The following is a 26,601-nucleotide window of genomic DNA, read 5'->3' on the forward strand; positions in this document are numbered from 1 at the left end:
CTGGAAAACTTTTTCAGTGCCAACTGGTTTTATTTTGGGTGTTTTTTTGTTTTTTTTTTTTTTAATTGAGATTGTTAAAGTAGTTGAAATGTTGGCTGCATTTAGCAGCTAGACAAGGGAGATCCTCTTTCATTCGGCCTTCCAACAAAGACACAAATTCTCAATAGCAGCAATAAATAAGTAAATTAAATACACTGCAACACAGTGTAGTTGCATTAAAAATGATGAAAACTAATGGTGGCCTTTTGTAGGGATTCCAGCTGGAAGAAAAGGAGTTAATTTAGAGCAGACAAGAGACGAGACATCCTTCTTCCTATTTTTTAACTGGTTGTTGTAAAATAATACATGCCTGTATTCCAAAAGGAACGGGAGACAAGCAGATATATTTTGTTCCTTTCTTAGTAGGAGATACACAAAGATGAAATCAACAGCTTAATCTTAAAGTTTGTTTGCAAAAGACTTGGAAAACTAGGAAATGAAACTTAAATTTCTTGTCTTCTTTCCAGTGCTATGGCTGCAATAGCAGCCAGAGCTGAGGAGAGCTTAATCTCTGAGAAACCAGATAATGCTCTTAGCTAAATAGCCACTCCGAAGGTGTGAAGAAAAACGTGAAGCAGCTTTTTCCCTTTCTGTTTTATGGCCACACATACAAATTCTTAGTTTCTGGCTTTCCATGTTCCTCCCATTTTGTGTAGTCCTCAACATGATTTATACATTTTTTTTATTTTATAAACAAGTTTCAACTAACAGTGTGTAAGGGAGAAAGAGTTGTAGCCCCTGCAAAGGCAGAGGAGGTGTGAGTGCTAGTGTGCTCAGCTGGCTTTCAGCCCTGCTCCTGCTAGTGCAGTGATTGGCAACAGGCACACCTGGAGAGGATGTATCCCTCACTTAAACAGGGCAGTAAAAACAGAGGGGAAGTTTAGGAGAGGAAGGATTGTGTCCTTTAGTTTCTCTCTGTGGAAAAAACAAATCTGATGGTGGTATCTTGTACTGCAGCCAGAAGACTGGAGAGCAAGAGGAACTTGGAGCTTGAGGCCAGGGTGGCTGAAGGTTTCTAATTTTTTTTCTGGTATGGGGCTGTGTGTGTGTGTGCTGCTCTGATTCCTAAGGAGGAACTTGGGATCCTCTTGGGAAAGAGAAATGAAAGTGTGATATTCTTGGTCAGTGTTTTTGAGGGAATGTTTTTAACTTTGATGGTAGAAAGGGCATTGATGCCTTTGTAGCATTCTGCTCTGGTGGTATGAATTTGGACTATAGTCTTTAAATCTTTCAACATCAAATCCCATGCCTATAGAAGTGTATTAAGTGCAAGAAATCTCTCTGTTACGTGTTCTTACTGCCTCTACAATGCTGGAAGAGGCTGCCTGGGTGGTAGGCTGAGGTTGTCAGGGTGTGAGGGAGGCAGCTTCCTCTGTTCTGCCCTCTGTAGATGAGAAGCAGAGATGTGTTGCTGCAGTCTGTTGGGTCTGCAGCTTGGCAGGCAACAGCCAAAGGTAGCTGTAAAAAGGTTATTAGAAGAAGGGTAGGAGAAATAAAGAAAATGAGTGGTAGAAGAAAGCATGTTGGTTAGTGAGCAAGGATTCAGGGAGAGTGGTTCCAAACTCATGCTGTAGTAACCTCTAGACACTGATGCTTCTTCACTTTAGTGAGTACCCCTCATCAAGGGGCAATTGCAAAAAAAGATAGATAAATAAATATGGGTTACTGCATGGGTTGATGTAACGGTTAGTAAGGTTTGCCAGGGAAGAGCTGAGAAATATATGGTGTTTTCATAAGGGGTTTGAAAGGCCATGGTGTCTTTATCTTCAAGGTGGGACCTGTAACTATAAAAATGTATGCAAATTCACATCTCCAGAGTTTCGGCTTTGAGGAAAACAAAGCCTTCTATCCCACTGCTTGCAGAGATAACTGTCCAAATGTGAAACTGAGGTAGACTCATTAACTACCTGACTTTGTTTGTGGCTTGATACAGTATATTTATGGGTGTGAGTTTTTTGCCACTCTGCACGAGCTTTGCTAAACTGTGAATTTGAAGGCTTCTTGGTAGCATTAAATATTAATATTGCCCTGTTCAGTGGCTTTCAGCTGAAGGATGGGAAAAAAAAGAGAGCAAGAAGTATCATAGGGAGTGTTGAGAATTGAAAGAAAAACGTAGGAGTAAGAGATTCTTCTGCCTCCTCTGCACACTTGTAGTACCACGGGGAGTTGATGAACATGTTTAATTTGGGAAGAAATACACCACATGTTCTTTATATTTTTTTTGGCCAGGAGTATTATTTAAACCTTTTAAATTGATGATCCTTACTGAGAGGTGTGCTGTAGGTGTATTGCTCATGTCTCAAATGGCTAGAAATGTTTGTAAAACTACAGACACAAGACTTGGTACCTTATTTGCCTCAGGGTATTCAAGCGCACAATTTCCACCTTCTGCCTCCTCTATGCACTGTTTGAAAAATGTTGCTCTAAGCAGTGAGGGAAAAGAAAAATTCAGTGGGGATAAATGAGGACAGAGGACTTCCTACCTTGAGCCGAGAAGCCTACCTACTAAGTTCCAAGTTGTTCTAGTCCTGTTCTCTTGATTTCTTTCCTTCCTAAATGCAGAAGATGATGAAGGAAAGATCAGCAATATCACCTAGATTACCAGCAGGCTATGATCCATTTCAGTAAATTAAGGGTTTTTTCTGTATTTCTTCCAATCTCTTCTGATACACAGTTCTGTAAGAAAAGCACAAGGTTACATACTGGGAAAAGTGCAATAGAAAACAAATGTTCTTGATTACTCACATTATTCTAGCAGCAGTAAAGAAGGAACAGCAACAAAACCAGTAATGAACAATGTGCAGTAGTTATAACTCCTCCCTCCAGCTCTCATGTTGGGAGGAATGTGTCTAAAGAGGAAAAGATCTAAGACAAGATGTAATGCAATTAGTGATGATCTATATCAAACTCAAGATCTGCCTCACTGACTTCACTAAGTCTGTGCTCACTGCCATAGTTATTGTGCCTAAACTGGTTGCAAAGGTAGAATGAGAGGATTAGGAATCTGGAGGAGAGTAAAACAACAGTGGAAGTAGGAACAATAAACCAGGCTTTCACTAGAATCGTGTGAAATCATATGAATTCAAGTAGCCTTCTGGGATAACTACCAGGGCAGACAAATTCTCACTCAAATGAAGGACAGTAGAGGAGTTGTAACTACATAGTTGTGATACTGTCTGCTATTACCAACTTCTGTATGAAACTGGCTTGCAGCGGGAGTACCAGAAGGACTTGTTGTGTCCTACTCAAGTCTGGGAAAGTTCTTCCTCTCTCATGAGAGCAGAGAGACTTTGGAAGGAGATGTGAAAGAAGTTGACTGGCAATGGTCATGAAAGCTATGGGTGTGTTTTGTGCTTGAAGTGGTAACTGGGCTTCAGGAGGAGATGAGAACTAATTCGTAGTCATGGATAAGTGTAGTCCTTAGAGTCAGAAAGCCTTCCTAGCAATTCAAGGTGGGAAATTTAGTATCAGCTTTCTCATCTGAGCACTGGGACAATGAATTGGAATACAGTGAATTATATAATAGAAATTTGTGTCTCGATTTGGGAGTTTTGGTGGTGCTTTTTGTTGTTTGGGTTTTTTGTGTGTGATAGTGTGAATTTTAGTTGCATGTTGCTGCATAGAATTTAGATTCCCTATAAATGGAAAGCAAAGGTACCACATAGACTACTGTATAAGTAGGAATTACTGTTATTTGGAACTTTGGCGTAATAGGGCTTCTGGAACAAAACTTCAAATAACTGTAATGGGAACGTATCCCTTTTGAATTGCTAATAGCTTCACAGCTGGAAAAGGACATCAGAATAAGAAGGCACTCTGTGCTGTGCTTTCCCTTGGAGTCATACAGATTGAAAATTCATCTGACTGAATATGTGAACTTGGAAGATAGTGAATGAGATGGGATAGCTTCAACACACAGATCTATAAAATAAAAAACATGAATTACTGTACTTCGAAATAGAGAACTTGGTCTTGTGGCTTTGGCAGTGTAGAAGAATGACAATAACTTAGCAAGAAAAATGCTGAAAAATCTTTCTCAATTAAAATAATGTTGTTAGCAAATTTTCAAAACATTCACTTTTTTTTTTTTAGAATCATAGAATAGTTTGGGTTGGAAGGGACCTTTCAAGATCATATAGTCCAAAGTAAACTTTTAAGTAAGGATATTTCTCATGAGCAAAAGGATAATTCATTTATTTGTTGTAACATTTGTTATGATCTTTAAACATAAAATTACTTCACTGAAGAAGCATATCTCTTTACCCGACTCGGAGGGATAGGAGAAATAAACCCAGTTTGTTTGTTTGTTTTTTAAACAGAATCTGCTGAATTAAATGTGAATGGAGTTACTTTAGGATTTGTCACTTTTTTCTGGCTATAAGAAAAAAAATATCCTGCGGCCTTGTGAGGTTTGGTTTTTGGTTTTTTTTTTTTAAGTGAATGCTCATCTCCTTTCATATGAGATTAGAATGAGATAAGTACAAGTGAAATTGACTTCCCCAATAGAATGTAATCTTGAAAAAATGTTATATAGTGGTCAAGGAGCTGGCTGGGAGAAACATCCAAACAAAAAAACCGCCAGTCGTTATTGTTAAACATAGCATGGTCAAAGTGTTTAAGTTTGTTTGTGGGGTTTGTTTGTTTTTTGTTAATATTGCTTTTTTAATGCCTAGATCCTGATTATGGAGTATGAGGAAAAACATTTAGATAAGTGAAAATACTATTTCAAGTGTTTATACATGAAAGTCCTTCTCTAAGCATTTCATTTCTTTAGGCATAGGTCATAAAATTGATCTCCATTAAATATGAACGAGAAATAATATGGTTGATATTTAGTCAATATTTATTCATGTAAGGCTGTGGTTTTGTGACAAGACATGAAAAGATTAAAATGGTAAATTAGATAATTCCTATGTTACTTTTTTTTTGTGTAACCAAGTGTCCCATTTAAATCCCTTTAGATATTTTATAGTCTTCTTCAGAACGTCTTCTAGATGAGATACTTTTGAGAGATTCATTCTAGTTTAAATTGTGTTTGGTGGCTTTGCAAATTTATGAAGAAAGAAGTAGCCCTTGAGGAAACGAGATCAGCGTCATGTGAATTTTAATTGAAGTGCATGGATGCAGCGCTAAGCTGGAGCCTGTCTCTCTTGTGGGACTGGGACTTGCAGAGTGGGGAGGGTAACTGGCAGAGACTTGTTCATTTGATGAAAGCTCTCAGAAGTGGTACTAGTAGTTATATGCTTAGCTGTTATAGATGCTGCTACTCTCTGGAACCTCAACATGGGTTTGTGAAAAGCAATTTTTTGATCTTGTGCCAAATACAATACTTCCAGACAGAACTTGTGTAACTCTTGGACTGCCAGAAAAGGGAGAGTTACTGAAGTGCTATTTCCCTTTGAAATCCTCCAAAGTGCAGTCAGGTCTGGAAGGCTTTTAAGGAAAGCAAATTTTAATGTTTTGCTCTAAAACAATTCTGTCCAAGACTTTGAACAACTGATCTCAAAAGCACTTTCCTACTTCCCCGCTCTTTCTGTTTTTTTCTAACAGTCCGCTGGAACTAAATGGACTAAAATTGGGTCAAGTGGGCTGCATTAGTCATTCCAGTGACTTTTCATCTTTTATCAGATTGGGTCTTAATATAATTTCTCCTTTTTATTTTTTTTCCTCATCCTTCCCTTGTTATCTTTATCCTTTTTAGTGGAAATCTGTTCCCTATCTCCTCCCTCTTCCCCACAATTACTTTCCAGTAAAAAGAAAAAAAAAAAGAGAATCCCATGTAGGCATTTTTCCTGCTTGCTGCCTTCCCTAAGTTTTACAGTGATTTGTATAAGTACCCTCTGCTGTTGAGCTATATTCTGCAGCTGGCTTTTGTTTTTATCTTGTATAATTTTATATTTGAGTGCTATTTTTATTCTTTTAGTTTAGCATATCTAAAGAAATTTCAGTGAATGTGGTTAACATATACTCAAGTTGTGCACGCACACATGAACACACAAATATAAACACCTTTTCCCTCTCCTTTTCCTGGAGGCAGTTCAAGGCACTTTAAAAATGCCTTTCGTAATAAGAAATATGTGGTTAGAAAGAATTGTTGGTTTTAATTTAGTTCCACACCCTGAAGTAGGTTAGGGAATAGTTTGTTTAACATGAATCTCTTGGATATTCTACATTTTTTCATGTAATGCTTCTTTATTCAGAAAATTATTGTATAGTAACTTCATTTGTGAGTTAGATTAATATCATTAATATTAATTTATATGCCTTATTAAACTGTAATAGATTAATTATATTTAAAGAAAACAAAATGAGGCTATATCTGAATGCATGCTGTTGAGTCTAAAAACAGGCTAGATAAAATGTCACTTCCCTATTAAACTGATCTGCTTTTCAATTTTTGTTAAAGGGCAAAACAAGGGCAAATGCCCATTTGCTTTCATGTGTCAGATCAGCTTTTGCTGCTTTGTATTCATCATAGAGCTTGAGCATAAATAAAGGCACAGGCAAGGGAGCTGGATTCTCTCTTCTGGTTCAGGTATTAAGTCCAGCTCTAGGGTTGAACTCTTCCCAAGGTTTCTTGAGTTTAGTGGATAAATCTTTGACCAGCAATAATGTCTAGAGGTCCCCAGCTGGTGCCCTGTTGTTTGCTGGATTACGTTTTCAGCAATGTCTCAATTCATATTAGCTTGTTCTGGAGTCTCTCAGATAATACTTCCCTTCTAAGAACGGGTAGATCAAGTTTAGAAGCTACATTGGGAGCAGCACTGAAATGTTTAAGTGGTTCCAGCTTTTTTGACAGTAGAGTATAAAAATGCCAAATAAGGCATTCTCAGAAGATTTATAGTATTTTCTAGTTTTCTTTCACTGAGAAAAATGAAAGGTTGTCTTCCTCAGAAAGCAACACTTCCATTTTCAGTCCTGGAAAAAATATTGAAATCGAGAAAGAAAAAAGGTGAGGGGAGAGAGAGGAGGATGGACATTTACTTTACTTTCTGGAGGGGGAAAGTCCATTTGCAGACTTACGCTGACAGTATTTTGTGTAGCTTTTCCAATCTCCAAGTAAAAGGAGAAACAACCAAGAGTATTTTACTACAAGTTTATTACTGTTTTCAAGTAGAGACTAGAATGGCTTAAGCTGGTGTTTCCTTTGACAGTGTGAGTTCTTAAATGATCTTTCTTGCTGCATATGTGTCCACTCCAGTAAACCAAAATCTTAAATGGAATTAGAGACTAAATCTTTTCTGGTCTGCAAGAATAGCTCTTTTCCTAGATTGTTTGATAACTCTGTCCATGGCTTGATTAGAACATTATGCTACAAGATGTATTTATACTGAGAATTTGCTTATCTTGTCCTTGTGTTCCTGGCAAGCATTATCTGACAATAATACTAACTTTCACTGTATGGTATTATTTTGTATCACTTACGCACAATGGATTTCACCCCCTGAAAAACCTTTCCCAGAACTTTAATCTCCCTAAATTCACCCCCTGCAAGGTTAGTCTGTTGTTTGTAATAGTTAAAATAGCTTTCTCCAAAATTAGTATGTATGTATGTATTAAAAGTGAATTTCTTCATTGTACTTCTGAGTTTCTTTAGACCATCTTAGGACATCTTGCTTCCAGTGTTTTCCTTACTTGAGTATGGTACTTCTCACTCATCTGATGATATGTTAATTTTAATGTATTTTCCTTCTGGTGTGAGTAACTTTTGTCCTCTTGTCACAGTATTTCTTTCCAAACAAAACCCTTGTACCTTTAATAAGCTCTCAGGAGAAACCATACTTCAAGCTTTTTCAAATCTTCACAATGTGTTATGTCCATTACATTGCTTCCCCCCCACACCCTCCCCCTCCCTTAATTAAATCAAAGGAAATTATCACCTTTTGGCAGAATGTTTTTCTCATGAATATTCATGTTGTCTGCTGTTCTGATTTAACTGTTTCTCTTTTTTGTTTTCTTGTTTTGGTGCTCATCTTTAACCTTCAGCCCTATACACAGGCTGCTTTGTGCTAATAAATAATAGATTTCTACTGCTAACATAAAACACATCCATGAATTTAGAAGTATTCTAAACAATTAAAGTCTAAATGCACAGCTATCAATTTGACTTTACAGAAGGACTAGCATAAGAAAGCCTGTCTTTAAGAAAGGATATCAGGAGATATTTCCTGCCAGAGGAGGAATGAATTACAAGGATAATCTTGATAGTCAAGGCCAGGAATGTAAATGTGCTTTGTATTTGCCAGTATTTTTTTAAATGACAGCAAGGTCACTTCTGATTTACTTGGAATACTTTACTAACAGTTTGTGTGTTTATGTGTGTGCAATATGCATGAGATCTCTCTGCCTGGCTGTAGAAAACAAGTTATAATATGGGGTATAGGAATACATAGAATATGGTTTATGGAGTCAGATGGCTGCTCCATGAGATGATTGTCATTAGAAACTATAATTGTGGCCTTTTATTATTCTGCAATTTTTCATTGTATGTAGAAGCAGAATATAATTTTCTTTTCCTCTTATGTGTTGAGGTTAATCAAATCTGACATTGAAGAATTACATTGTGCCTTCCATGCTCAATTTTCCAGCTTTTTGTAGTTTTTATACAGCTGTCTATAGAAGTTTCAAACTAATCCTGTTCATTAGTTCTTGATATGAACTTGTGACTCTGCAAAACGTTGATGTTCCATGTTCATCCAAAGGAATTGCTAGCTCTGATGATCAGTGTGCTATTTTGAATCTCCTGGAATACTAAATGTCCACCTAACGACTAGTAATTCCTGATGGTTGCTTGCTTGCTTCCTCTAGCTGTCTAAATGGAGTGTGCTATTTCCCTTCTGGTCCATGAAACCAAATGTCCATACCGTGGGAACCAGGACATTGCTGAGGTCTGCACAAAATCATCTCCCAACATGGAGATATAACTGGAGTACACTCTGAAAGCTTGGTGCTCCCATGTATTTTGTCCTGTGTTCCTGTATTTAGTAAAAACCACCCCACCCCCCCCACCCCAACGTACTGTTACTAACTTAAATTTTCCTGATCTAGTGGAGTTGCACACAGGGAGCTCTGCAGTTTCTGGAAGTACTCAGAACTTCACTGAAGAGAAAGGACTTCATGTAGATTTGTGTTTGGCTGATTTTGCTTTTGATGATACCCATGGCCCTAGAAAGGCTCAAAAAGAGATCCTACTGTGCTAAGCACTTTACCAGTATAAGATGGCTTTTATCTAACTATGTTTTAAATCAAAACTGATTTATATGATCTCAAGTCTTGACTCGCTGTCTTTCATGAAAGCACTGGTATAAACAATGCAAGAACTTGTAATGCTTGAAAAACTAGGAAGCTTTTCTGTGAGTACAGTGTGTTTTGTAGAACAGTGAGAACAGGAACTTTTCCTACAATATGAAAAATGAATTCAAGTGTATTTTTTTCCACTTTTGAAAAAATCTTTTTAACAATTGATTCTCTTTCTCTCTAATAAGTATCATCATTGGAACTATTTCACTACTGTGTAACTAATAAACCCCATATAAACTGTCATGCCATCACCCAGTAGTTGTTTGTGGTCTGTAGGTATTGCCTCAGTTTATCAAGGCTACAAAGCTAGAACACAAGACCCAGGAAATCAGCAAATGCACATCTGATTAAAACTAGACACCTTTCAATCCTTCTCAACTTTAAATAGGAAAAGATTACATAAAGAGGATTAGAGGGAGGGAAAACATCTTTCACTCTCCATGTCACGCAAAAAGGAAGAACACCACTTAACAACTTGAATTTCACAGGGATAAATTGTAATGAACTTACTTATCTATGAAACATTCCTACCTAGTGTTAACTTATAATGCCTCTCAAAATGAGTGCAAGCTGACTATAAAGGACTTTAATTCCTGAGAAAGGAAAGGCATAATGCCAAAATAAAGGGTATCAACTTTTTCTTCATTTCCAGTGACAAAGGCAATGCAGAGACATGCTAGAGGCTGTAATCCAGAAGGGTAAACACAGCCCTTGCTCAGAAAAGGCTTCAGAATGCAAGGAGTCTTAGACACTTAAAAAGAAAACTTTAATTGGATTAACTACTGAAAAAAATCATGGTTAGATTACTTGTTTTTAAGAAAAAAAAAAAAAAAGGGAGATGTAAAGTTAACTTCCAATAGGAGGTAAAATGACATTGAAAAATATAATCATATGTTGCCTGTGTTTATTATGTCTCTGGATAAAAGTAGCTTGTATGTGGTCTTGGCTGACCAGTAAGTAATATACTTAGCTATGGTTAGCACTGAATTGTTTGGGGGTGCGGGTGAGGGGTTTTAGTCTTTGTCCAGGAACAAAGGTTCAAAGTGATAAAATCCACAAAACAAACAAAAGTATTCCATGTGATGGTTACCAAAATGACAGTACCCTAGTCTTTGTAGTGGGAAATTGGAAAATATTGATTTGGATCTGAGCTTCAGAAAGCCAATCTAGGCATGGTTTTGATCTGAAATTCTCATTCATTCACCTGGATGGATGGGACCACTTGCTCGATTACAACTGAAGATTTCTTTCTCAGAATAAAGAGATAAATATTTCTTGTGTTAGAATGAATGGATCCCTGTGTGAGGGTCAGCTACATCATTAGGAGTCAGAGGCGGACACTCAGTGCTGTGGAGTGGCTTATGGCACCAGCAGAATATTGATGCAGGCTGCCGTGGTATGGATAAATGGAAGCCCACAAATACTACCTCTAAACAAGAGTTTAGACACTGCCTTCAAAGATCTGAAATCTAAGAAGAATTGTTTGCTATATACTTGGAAATAGTATTCTCAGAGTAGCAGGTAAAGGCATATCATTCAGAAAAATAGTGATGTCTTTACTTAAATAACATGATACGTGATCACAGTCTAATGATCTAGTTTTAAAATATTTCATCTTGCATGGGTGACTAATTTCCCCGCCTCCCCCACCCCGTATTTGAAACAGTCACACAACTGAATCAAGCCAATCTCTTTGCAGAATCTACTGTTTTTCTAATACATGAGTTAAAACCTGCCTGAAGTATGAATGGCTGGGTAATAGAAAGCACAAAATCTGTGATTGGTGTTTTCATTTCTTGAAAATAAAATTTCAGAAGGTCTATGTAAGCCGTAAATAACTTTGAACAGGAAAAGAAAATTGGAATATTTTGATTTTTTTAAAAAAAACCAACAACCCTCAGCTGAATTAATTTTCAAAAAAAGCAAAAAAAAAAAAAAATTCTGGTTTCACTTGCATGGAAAGTCCTAAAGCATCACTGAAGTAATATATAATTTCAGTTGAAAAATAATTTTGAGAAAACAGTTCCCAAAATACTGTGCAGTGATAAAAATCTCCATCTCCCCATTCTCAGTGTAGTCTTTAAATATGACAATCCATTGTTTACAGAGCTTTGTTTTGACCTTATTCACCATTGTTAAATATACTCTTACCATCTCTGTATGGCTCAGTGGGACTCCTTATGTACTTGCTCTAATGTCTGTGTAAATATAGTTTATCACAGATAGATTAACATGGTAATCTGGGCTATTTGGGGTTTTTTTGTCACAATTGCCTCTTTTGCCTCTGGTGTACTTCATATTATCTAACATTTGATCATGAATGCAGGGGAAAAAAACCAAAACAAACCCCCAAAACTTTAATGGCTTTATGGAATTGGGACACCCTACTTGATCAGAATTGGAGCACTAATACTCAACCTATTAATAATAAAAAAACCAAGCTGGATAACCAAAGAACACTGAAACAAATGTCTATCCTGTAGGGTCTGGTATTCTCTGCCTTCCAAAATGGATTTAGCTAAAGCTTGAGAAATTTATGTCAAATGAAATAGACTAATCTTTGCTATGAATTTGTAATCATACTTGAGAAACAAAAAAGCCTACTTTAACAGGATTAAAATTCTGTTATTGATGTCAGGATTAATAATTTATTTGCATCACAACATAACCTCTTCTGTATCAATATTTTTATAACTGTTTAAAAAAAGCTGCTAACTCAGAATTTAAGTATGATGAACAGTAACTGGTACATTTATGTTTTTCATAAATAAAAGCAATAATGCTTTTCTGTTCTCTTATTGTCATAGTGCCTCAACTGTCTGTTGATACCAAGAAGTATGTCATCCCTTTCATTTTAACCTTCATGACACCACTTTCCATCTTTAACTTACAGCTACTTGGGTATCTTTGCAAAAATAACATCTCTCTACCAGTGTTATTTTTCACATTATTATTATTTTTTTTCTCTAATTGCATAAAACCAAAAAGTAACTGTTGTAAGTGGAAATAATAGGGGGGGGAAAAGTCTTCAGCTGACATGCTGTACAGCAAAATGTTGTACAGACTGCCACACTGTAGCAGTACAGGGTTTTCATTATTTTATTCTGTCATGCAACCCAAGTAATAGAGACCATTTCAGGTGCAATAAACAATCTCTCATGCAACCAGAGCTGTAGTTTAGTGTGTGTAAGAGCTATAAAGATATCCTCTGCTGGAAAGGAAATGTTGTATGAGGAGTATTTCAGTTAACATTTCCTTCTTCCATGTTCACTTTCTCTCATAAATGAATATTGCTTCTTTATGCTACACCTCTCCTTTTTTTTTTTCTTTGCCACTGCAGATAGTAAATTATGTTCTATATTTCTGTAAAAGATCTGAGATGTTTACCAGTTATTCATGCTGTCTGCTTTTTTTTATTGAGATGATACATATTTTTGAGAGTGGGGGGGAGAAAGAATGTGAGATGGTGAGTTCATCTTTAGTGAAAAGGCCGATGGAGTGATCAGCCTGACATTCGCGTGTCATTCATTAATGTATTTGCTGAATTGTTTACAGGACTGAAAATTAGTCTGATTAGCAGCTTTCATTTATGGAGGGAAGGATGACAGTGTTTCAAAATGGGTTTCTCGCTTTTTTCCAGTCTGGATCTGAGACACCCGCTTTGCGTGAGGGATAGAAGTACAGTTTTGGCCAGGTCCCAAAGAAGCTGTGTTTGAAAGTGCCTGAATAATGACACTGAAATCCAGGTGATGTCTGGAGTGATAGAGGTGATGGCATGTGCTGGTTAGTAAGAAGTCAGAACTGAATCCTCTGATTTAGAGGAAAGAAGCATCTGAGAGCAGGGAGGAGGTGAGCTGCTGGGGCTGTAGCTAATCCAGAATACCCCAGAATACAGAGAACTGGGTCATTTCCTTGAATCAGTGGGGGGCCAGATACTCCCACAGGCAATGGCTTGGTGAGGAGGAAAGTCTCTGCGAGTGGCCAAACATCTGTCTCCCTCAAAGGGCTTGTGTCTGGGGGGGGCTGTGCCAGGGCTGGTGACAAAGGAAACACTGTTTTCAGGCTCACGCTTGGATTTCTGTTGTAAACTAAAATGTCAGTGTCAGGTAAAACTAAACAGGAATTGCTCTGTAAATTAGCATCCAGAACTATGCCTGCTACATATGGTTTCTGGTATGAAGTTGCTATCTCTTCCTTTAATCTTATTCTCTTCTGGCCAAGATAATACGTGGTTTGTTCACTTATACTTTCCTGCTGTACAGGACAGTGCTGTTACTGAATGCCAAGGCTGCTTTCTTATCCTATAAACCTTCTCAAGGTTTTATTTATTCTGTAATGGGACTGGTCCAAGGCCTTTAAAGAAATCTCTGACAAAACCAAGCCATAAGCCAGGCATACAGTGCCATAGTTAATAACAACTTGGCTATTAGGGTTGCAATATGGGATCTCTGGGTTCCCAAATTGCTTATACAAAGAAGTCCAAAGAAACTAGAAAAAAAAAGTGTAGCTCTTTCTGTGGGAATGACTTGAGCTTCAGTTTCTCCCAACTTAATTGAGATTCTTTGTGCAGGGTGACTGACAGCAAGATAGCAGCAGTCATAGCCTCTTTCAGTTACCAAAAGTGTCATCCTGGACCTTTAGAACCACCAGTCAGCTGACACAACCGATAGGTGACTGTGGAATGTTTTTAATTTTTAAAAATCTCATGCAGTTTTAAGGCTAATGGGACTGTTTGATTACAAAAGTGTCAACAAGCATTTTGAGCCAGATGGAGATATCAATTGCCTAATTATTCTTAGAAATTAAACCATGTGTGAATATGGGCTTAAATCATTAACATTAAAGGTTACATTTGTAGAGTACTGTCGTAAGGTTTCTCTATCATTTACCTGCCATTTAAAATATGCGCAATAGATCTTCAGCGGGACTCGCATAATGTGTTATTTGCCATATGTTATTTCTCTGTGTGTGGGATGAAATAAACCTTTACTTATTATATATGAAAGCTTGCCATTAAAATTAATTTGATCCCTTGAGAATCAGGAAACCATTCCTGAGTTCAGCGGAGTAGATATGCAGACTCCAAACTTGGCTCCTGAAGTTGAACTTCTGGAAGAATGAAACCAATCTGTGAAAGCTGTGGTATTCCAGAACCGTCTTGTGTATTTGTGATGCTGCAGACATCAGAAGATGCTTGGCAAAAGAACTGCCTGATGTGCAGCTTTTGCCTTACCCTGGGAGGCTCCACAGACTTGGCCAGTGTTGCTGAGTGCTGGCAGGCATCGTTGGGAGCCAGCTCCTTCCTGTTGCTGAGGCCTAATTAAAATGTTTCTTTTTATAACCATAAAATTACAATTTTGTAAGACAACAAGAATTTGTATGCCTGAATACTCTCTTATTATTCCTCCTCTCTAGCCACTAAACAATAGCAGGACAGGACACAAGGTGAGACATGAATGTTTTCAGAAATGGTTAGGTGGTCCCTTGATGACCAGTAGTGTTGATAAAGGCTACTCCTGAAGAACAGTGCTAGAATTCTGCAAGCTTTTGATATTTATTGAGATGAATTCATCTGGCAGTAATGCACATTTTATTCTATTTGAGTACTTCATTTTTTTCGTAGGGTTTCCACTCTGAATTCTCAGTAGCTGTCTTTGCTTTAGCCTTTTATGTCAAAGCACTTCCTCACTGAGCATCCAGGGAAATATTAAAAATAGCACAGTTCTGGCCAGAAGATACATCCATACTTTATTAAATTCAGACTGTGGACTTAAAATGTAGCCCAGGAGAAGGAATTCATCTCAGTCAGACTGTTCTTACTTACAGATGTGATATTAATGATTATTGTGTCTGCAACTTCTCTTAAATTATAAACGTTACTGATGATGAACTAGGGTATTATCATTGTAAATTAAGTAATTAGAGTACTCTTGTAATGGATATTTACAGATGTGCCCTTTGGAAGAATATTGTTTCTTTTATAATTTTAATGCCTTTTAATATTTATTCTTTTAGTGTTAAGGTCTTATATGATATTCTTCCAGAAGATTAGAAAAAGAAAATTAATCTTTTTTGTGGCAGATTAATTTGTGTGGAAAACAAACCACAATGCTCTGGAATGAGAGTAGAGGGTGATTTAATGGTAGGGGGACTGGCAATTTGTTTTCAATATGGGGAAAAGAAACTAGGTTTAAAAAAAGTGTTTGTTCATTGTAATCATTTTACTTCACCTTTTCAAGTGGAGTATTGGGAGTAAGGTCAATCACTTTAAAAAAAAAAAAAAAAAAAAAAAGGACCAAACCAAAAAGACACAACCTTATTTTCCATAAAGCAGAGATGATAATAAATACAAGCAATTTCTCTTCAGAAAATGAACTCAAAATTAATAATGTTGGACACTTGAGTTTATAAACCTGGTGCTGCTCCAAGGGATACACTAAATGGAAGCATATAACTGCTTTCTTCAGAGAACTTTGAGAGACTTTTACTTTTAGCGATTAGAATGATGTTTTTAAAATAGAGGAAAGACTGCAGTAAATAGCAGCAAGCTTTTTATTGTCTAAAAGTACTAGTGATAGTGATTAGAGGCAGCTTTTACATGTCGATGAGGGTCATCAACATGCAATCTACCACTGAAGGCTTGGGAAATGAAGTAACAGATGTGTTCTTTAGTGAATTTGAAAAGTCTTATGACAGATGTATACCCTAAGAATGGTTCTGGTGACAGCAGATCTGGCCCTGGAAATGGAGGTCTGCAAAAAAGAGCTGTGAGTTGTAAAGATGAACAGGTATTGTTAATGTAATCATACCATTAATCAAAGCAAATGCAAAAAAAGGAATGTTATTTCTGCTCTTATGAGCATTTGAAGTATCCATGGATATGCAGAGGTGGGATTACTGTCGGTCACATTGGCAGTAGACAAGCATCCTTGATTGATCAATGGTTGTAAGGTATGTGGCCCTGAAAGGGAGATTTTTGAAGGAAAGAATAGAGAACCCTAGAAGATGACCATTGAAAATGAGTGTAAACGAGGTGTGACAACTGGGATGAAGACTATAGGAAAATAATTTAGAGGCAGCATGTATCAAGCATTCTCTCTTCAACTGTATGTCTTCTGTTAAGTAACATGATAAAACCAGAGAAGAGTCAAGGATAGCTAAGATGATGCCAGATATAACTGTTTAACTTAATGGACAATGTGGAGCAAGATAGCTGTATCAATGTTGAGAGTGTTTTGTTGCAGTATCAGTGCAAGAGTGAAAGCAGATGAAATGCAGAAAAAATAGAGATAATTTATTTGCAAAAATGCAGTTGTATAAAGATTGAAACAGTATGCTAGTGAGCACCTTAATAGTGAAATAGGTAAAGTGGGGAGCTGCTTCCAAGGTAGCTGAGAAGTCTTGGGAAGAACTGTCTCTTTGGAGAGATTTAAGAGACCATCAGAAGGCTCTGGGAAGTGTGATTAAGATAAGAAATTTTTAACATTTTTTTTTTTTCCGATAAATGTGGTTACCATATTCAAACATGTATTTGTATACATAGAAAAAAGATACTATTACTTAGGTTTTAAAAAAATAAATATACGGACCACAAATTTAAACTCCAAAAACTGGTGTGTAGAGGAAAAGGTGCAATAAAAAACTGTAGGAAGCCAGTGAAAAAGCAATTGCAGCAAATGCGATAAAATCCAGTCAGCAAGAGGCAGAGCTGGGGAGAGATGATGATGAGTGTCTCTTGGAGGGCTGTTTAAATTGCAGTGTGCAGCTCACAAAAAAAAAAAAAAAAAAGTGGTGGGTAAGGCCAGAAAGTGGGTGCCAATCGAGACCTAAACCATTGCAGAGTGGCTTACCAAAATGAAGCAATACAAGTTCTTGGATGGAAAGAAGGATAGGGCATGCACAGTCATGAGCAAAGGCCTTATGCGATGCCAGAGTATTGGGAGGAGAGGCATGAGGGACTTTATGGAACGGGAGGTATGTCTAACTACTCAAAAAGTGGTTTTTTTTAATCCATATCCTCCCATCCTTGATTTTTTTATTTGCTTATTGAAACTCTAATGCATCTCAGAGAGATCCAATTAAATTAAATAACTTCCCAATTTGAAAATGTGGAGAAATGGGACGTGGCATACTCAGTTATTTGTCCAAGGCTCCAGGAGGATTAAGTGTCAAAGCTTGGACTAAAGGTTAGTAGCTTCAGTCTTTCATGCTGCTTCTTCCCATCTGTGGTGGGTTGACCCTGGCTGAGGGCCAGGTGCCCACCAGAGCTGCTCTATCACTCCCCTCTTTCATTAGACAGGGGAGAAAAGGTACAATGAAAAAAAAAAACTTATGGGTCGAGATAAGGACAGGGAGAGATCATTCTCTAATTATCATCACGAGCAAAACAGACCGAACTTAGAGAGGGAATTCATCTTATTTATTACTAAGCAAAACAGAGTAGAGGAATGAGAAATAAAACCAAATCTTAAAAAAACACCTCCCCCCACCCCTCCCATCTTCCCGGGCTCAACTTCACTCCCGGCTTCAACCTCCGCCCCCCCCAGCGGCACAGGGGGACGGGGAGTGGGGGTTACAGTCAGTTCATCACACGTTGTTTCTGCCACTTCTTCATCCTCGGGGGAGGACTCATCGTTCCCCCGCTCCAGCGTGGGGTCCCTCTCACGGGAGACAGTCCTTCACGAACTTCTCCAATGTGAGTCTCCTCCACAGGGTGCAGACCTTCAGGAGCAAACTGCTCCAGCGTGGGTCCCCCACGGGGTCACAAGTCCTGTCAGCAAACCTGCTCTGGCGTGGGCTCCTCTCTCCACGGATCCACAGGTCCTGCCAGGAGCTTGCTCCAGCGCTGGCTTCCCACGGGGCCACAGCCTCCTTCAGGTGCCTCCAGCTGCTCCGGCGTGGGGTCCTCCATGGGCTGCAGGTGGAATCTCTACACCCCCTCATCCTCCCTCCATGGGCTGCAGGGGGACAGCCTGCTTCACCATGGTCTTCACCACGGGCTGCAGGGGAATCTTGCTCTGGCGCCTGGAGCACCTCCTCCCCCTCCTTCTGCACTGACCTTGGTGTCTGCAGATGTTCTTACATCTTCTCACTCCTCTCTCTGCCTGCAAAAGCGCTCTCTAACTGTTTTTGTCCCTTCTTAAATATGTTATCACAGAGGCACTGATTGGCTTGGCCTTGGCCAGCGGCGGGTCCGTCTTGGAGCCGGCTGGCATTGGCTTTATCAGACACAGGGGAAGCTTCTAGCAGCTTCTCACAGAAGCCACCCCTGTAGCCCCCCCGCTACCAAAACCTTGCCACACAAAACCAACACACCATCAAGACTACAACTTGGGGGAGAATAAAAAGACATAAAATCCTCATTCTGGGTTTGTTGGTCTTTGGTTTTGGTGTTTTGGTTTTTTTTTTAAATCTTGTAGTATTTTTAATTGTTCCCTTGTTATCTTTATTCCAACATGTATCATTTTCTATTTTTGACTCTTTGGGAAAGTAAAGAGTCTGAATTAGATTGAAATATCTTTCAAGAAAGCTGGTCCATAAAGAAAATGAGGCAGACTTCCTTGTAAGGTTTGTTTTGACTTTTGTGGTCACTGGTGAGGAAAGTTCTTCATAGCAGCAGGAGAACGCTTAAAAAGCTACAAAGCGCAAAGGTTGCTGTCTTGTGCTGCGATCCTACCAGGTCTCATGACACTGCTTTTGTTAGAGATGTAACAGGTTTTAGATGCTTGTGTATCAGAAGAGACATGTTCTCCTAAGCCTTTACTCAGGAAATATCTTGCTACTCAAGAACCCAAAGAGTCATTGAACAATTGTAGGTAATGTCTTCTGACTACTGCAAAGACTGAGATTCGCATCATCTTACGGCCCCAGACAGTCCCAGCAGCGCTCTTATACAATTATTACTTTTAATTAGAACTGACAGAAACCTTTGTGAAAGTCAAATTTTTGAGGAGAATGTACCTATCCATTTTCATCTGGAAGGTTTGGACCAGGGCCTTGTCTTGAGCTGCGGGAACCCCACGCAGCTTGATTGGTGAAGTAGCTAAAGGAAAAGTGTCGTCTTGGTTGGAGCTCCAAAATGCATCCAGCTCCTGTTCCCTAACGGATGATCTACAAAACTTGTGAATCCCAAAGGCAGTGAAGGTCTGACAACTTCTGGTAGTCACTGCATGAAAAATGATAATCCTTTGTGTTAACTAAGCTCGGTGGGTGCTGCTGAGCAACCTTAAACCTTTACTTGGCAAGTGAGGAGAAAATACAATTTTTCACCACAGTCTGGTTCTAAATAAAATAGCTCTGAAAGGACCTGAATCTGAGGAGGGAGGATGGCCCATCACCAATGTCTAACCCTTTCTGGTAAGGACCCCACGATAGTAATAACTTATAAACCTACCCTTCCCATTCCTTCTTGAGGAAAACTGGCACTATTAATTTCAGGATCTAGATGGTTAATGGTAGGGTGAGCTTACAGCAGAGAAAGGGATAAATAAAAGGAAGTATTTTAACTGTTTTTTTTCCTGTATCAGATAATACAATTAGTTAAAATGGGACTAACAGCTAATTCTTATCACTATCTAAAAGATATTTTCTTTTGCCCGTAACGGCATTTTATAACACTTCTATTAAGATTTGTGCTTTACCAATAATTTTATTTTGAGCTCTTGTGTAATATTAGCATTGTTTAATTGAACTTTCAGTTAGATAGTAATAATTTGTCCCTGTGACTAGATCACTACTGGCTTTACTGGTCTCACACACACACACAGAGTGTATGTGACAGGGAACAAACTCTGTCTCTTTAATGTAATTACAAGAATTAAATGATATTTGGGGACCTGATATATTAGTCAGATCACAGACCTTGATCACTTCACCTCGCTTTGCTCTGCATGTTATAGCTGTGCTTTTTTTGGTTTTGTGAATATTATTTTCTAATGGACCAGTGGTGTCCATCCAAGAGACTGCTATGTGGAGCTCCCTGTGAATAATATACATACCTGCATAACTTTTAAATGTCCTTTGGACACTAAGAAATCTGCCAGCCACAGTGAAGGTGAGTGTCTTAATTTCTCAGGCAGGCAATCTGTCAACTGTAAAACTGAGCTGCTAGACGTAGCTTGTAAATGCAAACATTGTGTACTTGTACGTAACACCCAGCTGGTGACTGCCCCTTTCTATGCTGACAGGTGCTTAAAAGAAGTGATTTTTGTGCTGCTCTGTAGAGAGAAGCATCTTTGCTCAGGTCAGCTCCTCTCATCTTCCCCAGGACAGGATGGCATGGGGCCAGGTCACAAGTGCAGGGAAATCTGTGAATTGCATAAGCAAATCTTCTTGGTTTGCTTCCTTGTGCAGCAAAAAGGAAAAAGGAGCTTAGTGCCATTATGCCCCCCTCCCACTCCGTTTTTTTTTTTTAATGGTTCTGTAACTTCTAACTTTCTATTTGTTTTTTCCCCCAAAATTTTAAAGGTGATGCAGATGCACAGAATCAAGTGACTGAAAGGACAGAGGGAAGGAAGCAAAAGTGATGAATTACTTCTTTTATTTCTGTTTGCACTGCCTCGCCCCTATGAGAAGGACTTAGTTACCAGCTGAAAAATAACCCATTCTTGTAGAAGGCTTGAAAACTCATGGCATCTCAAAATGAAAATCATTACAAATAAGCATGATTCTCTTGCTAGCTATTTAAATATTAGACATCAGATCTAGACTTTGTAATCTTTATTCCTAAATAAGTGCACTTTAAGTTAAGCTGTATAAGTAAGAATTAACCTAGAAATGTATCACACTGGCACTATAACCTTGAAAAGGCCTAAATTCCAACATGTGCTAACAACATTGCCAAGAGCTGATTGGTTATCAACCAGTAAGGACTAGCAATTGAATCTGCATGTAACATTAGCAAGTGTTTAAAAATTGTTTCCCTTAGCATTTATTTTTTCTTTGACAGGTAGCGTATATAACAAAGGTTTCTTGTTTCTATTTCTTCTTATGAAACATCTTGTTTTCTTACAGAAAGTGCTCAAAAGTTTACCAAAAAAAAAAAAAAAAAAACAAAAACCACAAAACCCACCCAAAACAAAAAAAAAAAAACCCCAAACCTGGGTATGGGAATAGAGCTACTTTACCAATAATATACCAATATTATCATCTTTTTTTCTCTGTGTGTGCACTCTTGTCTTGCATGAAGGAAAAGATGCAGCTGACACACTGGATGGGATGCTCCTTTTCTGAACGGTTTCCTAGCAAATACACAGCTGTAACATGTAGGTGTTCATTTACTGAAGTCACTGCTTGTTCCATGTAGCTGTTTATGACTCAACACAATCTATTTTTTTATTTATTTTAAAAACTATTTGGAAAAAGTAAGACTACTTCAAAAACATTTTTGAAAAGAGTGTATTATTCAAAACAAGTGCTACTGGAATTACATGTTTGTCTTCTCTATAGAGAATTTTTTTAGCTCTGGTAACTCCTTTTATAGTGAGAAAAGAAAAATGTTTATAACATCGAGCTAAATTATTTGGAAAAGATGCTAACAAGGAAAGAATAATTTTAAAATTAACCCTTAGAAAAGATAACACAATCTATCAAGTTAAATGAAGCCTTTTTAAATGGAAGAGACATATGAATGCAGGTACAGTAGTTGCCCAGTGGCCCATGCTTGACAGCTGGTAATACAAAGAGGCTATTTGGATTATATGTGCATCAGTAGCTTTGATTTATGGCACTTGTTTACCTCAGCTTGAGGACTGATGGGTTTATGAGACAAAAATAAAGTTGTGGTTCTCATAACTGAGGCCTGTCTCTACATTATCCTCTGTAGTGATGCATCTGCAGAAGAACAGAGGCTCATAACACCCAGCAACAGTAAAAATACCTGTAACTACCTAATTAAAAAGCAGATTTTAAAAAAGCATCAGTTATTTCAAACAAAGTATGTAATGCAAAGTGATACAATATTACTAGTTGGTGGTATCTGGGTTAAGTCACTCAGGTTTTCCTAAAAATTTTCCAACATACAACTCCTCATATTGCTGTCATGATACTGAGGTGACAGCAAGTGCATGTGGGAAGTGTTCTAGAGGAGGGATTTCTTTCTCTTCCTCATGAACATGAAGTGTTTGCGGCTCCATTTCCCACCAGAGGGGCAGAGTTCTGGGAGGGGTGCTTGGTGCCGCTGGTCTATCAGGTCAGCATTGCTCTCGATTTGGTTTGAGTGTCATTTTTTTTGTCTTAGAAACCTTTTTCTTTTCGGGGGGGGGGTGGAGTGGGGAGAAAAACCTCAAGTATAAACTACATGTTCAATTCTTAAGGAGATTTATCATTTAACATTTATGGCCAGTGATGACATCAAAGCAATGCCAGCAGCATTAAGAAATGCGTGACATAATCTAATACTGTGACACAGATTCTACTTGTATTTACAGGACCAGAGGTGAAAGCTCACTTCTTTCTTGCCATGTCACTGTTCCTGCAGTGTCCCATATTGTGTAACTTCTGACAGGATAGCTGTGCGCCCGACGTACTGCGCAGTGTCTGCACTCTGCTGTCTGCCCTGCAGCTCCCATTACCAAGTCAGCCCCCTGGCCATGTCAGGACTGATTTGGGAGTGCATTTATAACAACTCTGCCTGGTTTTCTTCTTTTTCAGACCTAACAAAAGATTTTTTTTTTTTTTAAAATGTGTTGCTACAGTTGCTTTTTATAAGCACTGGGTAACTTTACATACTTGCCTGCAATGCCAGATAAGACAATGACGCTGAAAGGTCGTGTTTAATAGCTATCTAATCTTAGAATTTATGAAAAAAAAACCTGGAAACATAGGTTGTAAATATTGTAATAATAGATGTTATTTCATGGAGAATCTCTCTGTATGTGTTAGAGTTAAATGGAATCTAAACCTTATTATTTTGAGAATTTTTTTTCAAAAAATTAAGTGTGTATTTTAAAGCTACTTCAATGTTTTAGAATAGTGTTCATATTTTTTAAATTTCCGTTTGTGTGCTCTATTAATAAAATATAGCGCAGGTTGGTTTGATTTTTGTGTTTTTTTGTTTTCTGTAGGCACACGTATAGCTATGAGGAAACCTTCTCACACTTAAATTGCATCCATCCCTCCTTTTAAAAAGAATTAAGACTTGAACTGAGTGATGGGATTATTTTTTATTTTTTTAATCAGTAGCATTGCAAGCTCAAGTATTAGTTCCGGACACTGAAAAAGCCTGAGCACCACAAGGACTGTGGGTGTTCAATTAAGGCCTGGCATTCCCTAATGCAGTAAGGCAGGCTCCCCTGGCCTGAGGGCAAGCAGGGGAAAATTAAGCTCACATCAAACATAGCATAAAACTAAAGTAAATGAGAATTAAAAGAGTAAATCTACATGGAAAGGCATTGCTGCCCCTTCACAGGCAGCTGTAGTTATTAATTAGTAATCTATCATTTGTACTATATTTCAATCACTAGCCTTACATCTCTGACATTTCATTTACTTTGTAACTTTCTTGTTAAAGTGATGTGATTCATCGGGCTTGTGATGTCCTTTTCTGTGTCAGACTACCTGTGAAGTGTGGGCTGGAGGATGGGCTGCTACTCCAGTGTTTAACAGGATAAATTTGGCAGAAATCGTCACTTTCATTTAATGATTCACATGGTGCCTACAACAGAAACATATGCATAGAATATTTAATACCGAGCAGCAGTCGTAGCAGCAAAAGCAGCTAATACCACATGGTGCAAGGGCAGAGCTAATTCCTTAGTTAATATGAATGCATTCATGGCACTAATATCTTTCTGTATTACAGTATTTAATTAAAGTTATCTAAAGCTCTTCAATGTAAATACTAACCATGACAAACGTGAACTCAGCAGAATAATCTCATCCAATGTGAATTTTGGGGACTTAATGCTGGGACTTAGGGCAGTGTCATGCTGTGCTCTACTATTGTGTTGGCATCATTCTACCATAGGAATTCATTCTAGGAAAATAATAATAGAAGTATACAGAGAAAGCAGCTTTAACCTGGTCTTGTAGCCAATTTAAATGTAATATTACATCCATTGACAAATGGCTGTCTCTTCTCCTTTATTTTTTGGAAAAACTGTATCAGTAAGAATTGAAACCCAAAAGTTTTTCAATATAGTGGTAATCCCCTTGCAAGAGCACATATTTAAGACTTTTTCTCCAACATCCACTGCTTGTTTTCCTTCCAAGAATATTTTCTTTAAAATTTAGTGACAGAATTGAAAACAAATTTTCATTTTATGTCAACTGTATTCTAAGAGGGTACAGAGTGAGAAATTGCAAGGCAGGATCAAGAGCCTAAGCCCAGCCAAGAACAGGCTGCTCTTTTGCCTCGTTATTAGAGAAGCTTTAGCTGTTTACTTGCTATTCCATATAATGCTAATTTTTAATACATGCAGACACTTTAAAGGAAAAAAAAAACCATCATGTGCTAAGAAATGCCTTGCATATCAGTCCATTACTGGAAACTTTCTCTACCCTTAGTTTACTCAGCTGAAGCAAATGAGACCAATCAGTTAGGCTACTGAAAGTGGATCTGATACTCACTTGGGATTGGTGTCTTGGCCTGCAACCATAGGTAGGAAGCCTGGAGCAAAATGTGTAGGAATGGCAAATTACCTGGTGAATCATCTTGCTGTTGCTCAGCATTGCGTTTTGGCTTGCAAAATGTATTTCGTGTTCTTGCTACCATTTTTTTTTCTTGCATTCCCTGCTCTGTAGACCCAACTAGAAGTGCTGTAGTACACCTAGTACACCTCCTTGTCATTTTGAGGAGTTAGCCAGCAGCACTTTTTCTTCAGAAAATGGTTTTGAATATTTAAGCTTCGAGGCAAAGGGACTTCTTCCCTGAATTTTCTAAAATTAATTTATAACAGGATCAATAGAATTGCATAGGAAAGGCTATCTTATAGCTACCCACATTATTCTTTGACTTAATTTTGGTAATATATACCAGTCTATCAAAATTCACCAGGACTTTCTAGATCCTTTTCATAGTAAGCAAGCATGTATGTGTACATACACATGTATGCTTTGTCACTGTGTACATCCTTGAAAATTTGTAATCTTGGGACGCTTTGCTTGTTTTAAAAGCAATATAGTTACATAATGAAAACTCTAGCTGCTGTTTCCCAAACTAAAACTGCTAAGCATCTTTGGAGCTGGTTTTTGGTAAACTCTTTGGAGGAAAAAATGTTTCAAGATGCTTGCCCTTTTTCTTCTCAACACCCATCTGATTGTAAAATCCACTGTACGAAATTTAGGAACTTTTGGAATCACTAATGCTCTGTACTAAAGTTCTAACATAAAATACTTGGGTCCTTTTACACCCATGCGCAAAAGTCTTCTGTTCTCACTGAAATTGAATCCAGGGGAGGTTTTGACACTAGGCAAAGAGAATATCAAGCCTTTAGTTATCATTGAATTGCCTAATTGTTTGTACTTTGCTGGGAATAAATGTCTTCACAATTTTTTCTCCTTTCTGTGTTTATTATTTGACAGTTAATTACCTGCTAACATTTGTCCCCAAGGGACCATACAATCTGAATAAAAGTGAATAAAAAATAGAAGCTTTCTGCATAGAAATCTATTTTCCTTTTGTTTTACTTCTTTGTGAGCTCCTTGCTTAGAAAGTTGCTTTCTGTGCCAGTGTATATGCTGTGGAAAAGAGTTGTACTTATAATATTCTTATTCAAATGTGTTTCACTTCCTCTTACCCCTTGATAAGAAGGGAGTATCTTTCCTTCATTTACTTTTCTCCTTATTAATATTATTCAAAGAAGAATCAACCTCTGGTATGGCAAACAAAGCTTATTTGTTAATCTGTGATAGGCTGTTCTTGTAGTTACAAACAGAAATATCTTGCTTTCTAGTATTTGATTTATTTTTTTTTTTTCTCCAGAAATTACCATTTTGTAGATACATGGCCAGTTTAAGCATTGTATCTTTCAGGTGAGTTTTGTATATGTAACAGTTTATGTAGAAGCTTTTACTACTTTGCTTTTTCTTTTTTCATGTTGCTTTTTTGTATTTGCATTATTTGGGTACTTGAATCCAAACTGAAGCAAAGATGCTGATTCGAGGAAGAAATGTAACTCTATTATTGTTTTTTCCTGACAATTTAACATAAAAGGGAAGAGCTGACCTGGATTTTTCACTGCAGCTTGTGAGTGCTGATCAGAGAAAAAGCAACTTTAGCTAGCCATAAATTATGTCCAGCTATGGACACAGGGTTTTAAAGGG

The 26,601-nt window shown here is 37.8% G+C and overlaps 1 protein-coding gene across 2 annotated transcripts in view; it reads left to right on the top strand.

The window, feature by feature from the left end:
- CNTNAP2 (contactin associated protein 2) overlaps positions 1 to 26,601 on the top strand; it is a 1,224,243-nt gene that overhangs the window by 318,230 nt on the left and 879,412 nt on the right. The window lies entirely within an intron of this gene.

Source organism: Balearica regulorum, chromosome 2 (assembly GCF_011004875.1).
Source record: "Balearica regulorum gibbericeps isolate bBalReg1 chromosome 2, bBalReg1.pri, whole genome shotgun sequence".
NCBI lineage: Eukaryota > Metazoa > Chordata > Aves > Gruiformes > Gruidae > Balearica > Balearica regulorum.